Raw genomic sequence first — 6,053 nt, forward strand, 5'->3', positions numbered from 1 at the left:
GAATCTCGCAACCTAACTCCACCACACGACAGCCATTTCCAGCCTTTTTGGCATGTACTCGACATTGTTGGCCTTCCCCGACACCACCATCTTCCTCCCCTCAGCCCTCTCACCAAAACCCCTATCATACCTTATCTGTTTACTCTGCCAATCGTTGACCATCGATACCATTTGGGCCGTGACTTCTCAAGCCTTTTCTTATCAATCTTGGCATTGGAATCACCCATTTCACCACCCATCACTTCTCCAACATCTACTCTCCAAAACCTCCCACCAACCTAACCTTGTTAGTCTGCCGATTGCTGTCCACCTCTCCTAGTGATTTTTCATCTCAAAAGGCAAAAAAAAAAAAAAAAAAAAAAGATGAAATAATTTTTTTAATATATGCTTATATTATTAGAGGGGCCCAAAGTAACTCCTACCTAGGGTCACAAATATTCTAGAGACGGCCCTGCCTAGGCCACCAAAAATTTTTAGCATTAGATCTTCATCAGAGATGGGATAACCTGCTAGACTTAGCTCATCAGCATAAGCTCTCATCTTATCAAAATACTCTATAACACTCATTTGACCCTTTCTTGTGTTTTGGAGTTGCATTTGCGATGCAAGACTCTCGACTTGGATTGTGAGGCATAAAACTCTTCTAATGCAGATCATACATCATATGATGTGTTAGGAATTTTCCTTGGTATTGCTTTTGATATAAAAGACAATAACTAACCTAAGAGGGTTTGATGTTGTTTTTCTTCAGAGTTGGTATTATGGTTTTGGGGAAATTGTTTCATTTCTTAATCCTAGGTTCAGGGTAACGAAGGCACTAGGTGATGACCTAGATCCATCAATCAATCCTTCCATATAATTAGGTTTGATCGGAGGAATGATTTTTTGTTTCCCTGTTTTAAAATTATGTAGTTCAAGCTTTGTGGGTATAGTAAAGCTGAACGTTGAAGTGAGAAAGTTGTTTCTAGTTGAGTTGTTGGAAGAATTGGAAGGAGAAGCCATTTTTTATTTAATCCTACTATGATATCATTTGAGAATTCGATCTCCTAGTTCAAAGTTTCAGAAGCAATGGATTACCATATAAAAAGTCTAAAAAACCAAAGAATAACAGATCAGAGATTGTGAAAGTTTCAAAGGATGAAGAAAGAAAGAGTAAAAGAAAACTTTGTAAAATCTATAAGTCTGGTATATTCGACTGAATACTGTACAAGGGATTAGCTTCTAAAGAGAAAGAGAGCTGAGCTAAGCTTTAGTAAAGATAAATAGTGACAGCAAAGAAGAGAACATCAAAACGACACCACTTTGAAACAAAGCTGAATTTACACAAATGACCTTTCACTAACATTCCCCCTTAAACCATACTATCTCTTCTTAGAACAATTAATTATGATCATCTTGTGGTTAACATTCCCCCTCAAGCCATACTATCTCTTCTTGGATTAATCTCAGCTCTTGCAATGCTGCAAAACAATTCTGGACAGCAACCAGTTGCAAAACAATTATAGACAGCAACCAATTGCAAAACAATTCTGGACAGCAAAGAATTCTAGACAGCAGTAAACCACCAACTCTTCTTGGATTAAACTAACTCAGCTCTTCCAAGCAAATTCTGCAATTCTCGAAACAATTCTGCATTTCAATAGCAACCAATTCTGCAATTTATGTAGACAATTCTGCATTTCAACAACAAACAATTCTGCAATTTGTGCAAACAATTCTGCATTTCAATAGTAGCAAGTAATTTTGCAATTTATGCAAACAATTTTGCAATGCAACAGTAGCAAGTAATTCTGCAATTTTCGCAGACAATTCTGCAATTCAACAGCAAACAATCCTACAATTCTACATATAAGCAATTCTGCACAGCAAACAATTTTTGCAATTCTGTAGTGCAACAGCAAACAACTATGTATTCAATAACCAATCAACCTTTCAACAACAAGCAAACAATTCTGCGTTCACCAATCAATCAACCCTTCAACAGCAAATAAACAATTCTGCAAATGCAATCAGCAAACAATTTTGCAAATGCAATCAGCAAACAATTCTACATTCAACAATCAATCAACCCTTCAACAGCAAACAAACAATTCTGCATTCACCAATCAAACAACCCTTCAATAGCAAACAATTCAACATTCAACAATCAATCAACTCTGAACAAAACACTTCTGAACTGCCAACTCTGAAACCTATCATACTACAGTTAATTCTTTCTTTCTTCTACTGATCGGACCGCATTTATCTCTGCCACATTTAATTTAGTTTTCAATTCTTGAAACTGAGTAGCAGATAGTGGCTTAGTTAAAATGTCAGCGATCTAAAGTTTTGAAGGCACATATTGCACCAAAAGTTTCTTAGCTAACACTTGATCCCTTATGTAGTGAGCATCAATCTCAATATGCTTCGTGAGTGCATGAAATACAGGATTGGCTGCCAATGCTCCAGCACTGATGTTATCACACCAGATTACTGGTGAAGAGCTCAAGACAACTCCTAACTCAGAAAACAAGCTATCCAGCCAGGCTGGTTCAGTAGTTGTGTGTGCAAGTGCTCTGTACCCAACTTCTGTTGAGGATAAAGCCGCCATTTTTTGCTTTTAAGAACTCTATTAAATTAGGTTGGGACCTAAGAAAACACACCACCCACTTGTGGATCTCTAATCATCTAAGTTACATCCCCAATCAGCATCGACATAACACTCTATACTTATAGAAGCAGCTGGTTTGAATTGTAACCCATGAAACTGAGTGCTTTGATGTATCTTAGCACTCTTTTACATGCCTACCATTGAAGTTCAGAAGGTGCTTGAAGATATTGACTAAACTCGTTTACCATAAAGCTTATGTCTGGCCGAGTTAAAGTCAAATATTGTAAAGCTCCGATAGTGCTTCTATAGAGTCTTGGATCCAGAAATAACTCACTGTCACCTGTAAACAACTTGTTTCCAACAGCCATAGGTGTTGGACAAGGATGAGCATCCTGCATTTTTGTTTTAACAAGAAGATCAGTGATATATTTAGTTTGTTTTAGGTGAAGCCCTTCTGAATTTCTTGTTGCTTCTAATCCCAAGAAATAAGAAACTGATCCAAGACTTTTTAATGCAAACTGGTGATTCAATCCTTCAATAAGTTGCTGAATTGATGATGTGTTTGAACCAGTAACAAGTATGTCATCCACATAAATAAGGACATATAAAACCTGAGAATCATCCTTGTAGATGAACAAACATGAGTTGGAAATCGAGTTCACAAATTTTCTATCTAGCAAGGCTTGCTTAAGTTTGTCAAACGAGGCCTTTGGGGCTTGTTTAAGACTATAAAGAACTTCTAAGCTTGCACACATGAAAGGGATACTAAAAACCTTCAGGTTTTTTTCATAAAGACTATTTCACTTAGAGTGCCATTGAGGAAGGCATTATTGATATCAATTTGCTGTATATCCCATCCTTTGGAGGCAGCAAGAGAAAAAATAATGCGGATAGTTGAGGGTTTGATAACATGGCTGAAGGTTTCAAAGTAATCTAATTCTGGAGTTTGTTGGAATCCTTTGGCTACTAATCTAGCCTTATATTTTTGTAAACTCCCATTAGCATGAAACTTGGTTTTAAAAACCCATTTGTTACTAGCAATATTCATATCTGATGTTTTAGGAACTAATACCCAAGTGTCATTGGCTATTAAAGCATTAAACTCTTCCTGCATTGCCTTATTCCAATCAGGATGAGCTAGTGCTTCTGTTACTGTGGAAGGTTCTGAATGAGCAGGTGGTGGAGAAGCAGGTTTTGAAATGATAAGAGCAGTGGTATGTTGAGATAGTAGCTGAAGAGTATCAGTGTTTTAGGAGGCTGAAGGTTCAATATCATTGGTGTTTTAGGAGGTTGTAGGTTCAACATTAATGAGGCGAGCATCAATGTTTTGGGAGGTTGTAGGTTCAGGATTAATAAAGTGAGGGAAAGGTAAGGTACTAAGGGCTTGTTGGGAGGTTGTCTTGGCTCTAGTTTGCATGGGATGTGTGTTGGTGGAAGAGATATTCAGTAGGTGTTTTTCAATAGGGAACTGTGATGAGTGCAAGTCAATAACAAGTGGGCAGCTAGATGAACTCATTTGTGTTTGACCTTTGTGCGTCAAGGGAGAAAAAGAGGTAAGATCAACGACTAAAGGATTATTTGATAGAGTTGAAGAAGATGTAGTGGGCATGCATAATGAGGTGCTAGGATTAGGATTATAATTAATATTCATAATAGGATTAGGTGCACGAGTGGGACTATCACCAGAGAAAACATGTGATATTAAGGAGTGTATAGGATTCGGATGGTGTAAGGATGAATTGGAACAAGGAGATAAAGTATTTAAAAGATGAAGCAAAGGAGAAGAAGATGACTTACCAACTGTTGAAGAAGGATTTGGTAGAGGCAGTCGTCTGCAAGAGCAACTTATGGCCTGTTATCAGTTACTGATGGAATTGAAACAAAAGGAAAACTGGAGACTAAAGACTTAAGACCTAAAGAAATGGAAGATGTTGAAGAATTTTGAGGGTTTTCAGGAGTGGAAGGCTTGGACACATCAGAACAAAAACCGAAAGCAAAGGGAAATTCTGTTTCATTAAATTGAACACTAGGTGTAATAAAAATTTTACCATCAGAGTTATGACATTTATAACCCTTGTGCAGAAGACTATAACCAACCAAAACACACTTGGAAGAGTGAAAACTAAACTTATGTTTTTGAAAATCTCTCAAGTATGGAAAACAAGCACTCCCAAAGACTTTAAGAGTTGATAAAGAGGCTTACAGCAAAACAAAGTTTGATATGGAGAGATAAAATTTAGAACTGATCTAGGCATCTATTTATAAGAAATACAGTAGAATCAAAAGCTAACCACCAAAACTGTAAAGGCATGAATGCATGTGCAAGAAGTGTAAGGCCAATATCAACAATATGTTTATGTTTTCTTTCACTCCTACCATTTTGTTGGTGAACATAAGCACAAGAGTGCCTAAAAAGTATGCCAGCATTAGTTAGGTAAGGAACTGAACCCTTGTATTCAGCTCTCTCATCAGATTGTAAACATTTCAACTTATAATTGAATTGTCTTTCAACCAAATGATGAAACTTAATAAAAATAGAGTGAACTTCAGCATTAGTTCTTAAAGGAAACATCCATGTGCATCTACTATAATCATCAATAAAGTGTATATAGTATTTAAAACATTCTAAGGAAGCGATAGGGGCTAGACCCCAAATATCACTATGAACAATTTCAAGTGGTTGAGTTGCTCTATTATGTGAAATAGGAAAAACATTTTTGTGTATCTTGCCCATTTTGCAAGCATCACAAAAACCTAATGAAGAGTTGAAATTAGCTTTGTTTGAGGTTTTAAGTATCTTAACCATAATTTTGTGTAAGATTTCTGCATGAGGATGACCAAGTCTATTGTGTCAAAGTATTAAAGAATTATCCTTAGTATTGGTGACTTGAAAAGTTGAAGGTGTGTGAGATATTATGCCATGGATATGATCTGAATTTGTTGAGTGTGAGTTTAATTGCTCCATTGTCGGTAGAGCAGTAGTTTGAGTATGTGGAATAGTGGAGTAAGAGTTATTAGTAGTGGGTTGTGTACTTAAAGGTCAATTTTTAGATGAAGAAGTGGGTTGTGTGTGAGATGTAGCAGTATCAAAACTAATTGGTAGTGTGATTAAATAATCAGAGTTGAAAAACTCAGTTAACTCTAGAAAACTGAACCAGAACTAACTGATTGTGTGCTTCGAGAAACTAAACCAGAATTAGATGACTGTATGACTGAATGATCAGCAGAATGCAAATGATGTCTGTCAAGAGAATTCAAATGACAATTTTCAGCATTAGAATTAGCAGATGCAGAACAAGAATTAGCAGAAGAATGCAAATGACAATTTTCAGCATTGGAATTAGCAGATGTAGAACAAGAATTAGCAGATGCACTTTTTTTATTCATATCAAAGAACTTCTTCTTACAAGTACCAGAATCAACAACCATGGCATTAAAGTTAACGGACTTCAATAGTGAAGAA

Source organism: Pistacia vera, unplaced genomic scaffold (assembly GCF_008641045.1).
Source record: "Pistacia vera cultivar Batoury unplaced genomic scaffold, PisVer_v2 Contig338, whole genome shotgun sequence".
NCBI lineage: Eukaryota > Viridiplantae > Streptophyta > Magnoliopsida > Sapindales > Anacardiaceae > Pistacia > Pistacia vera.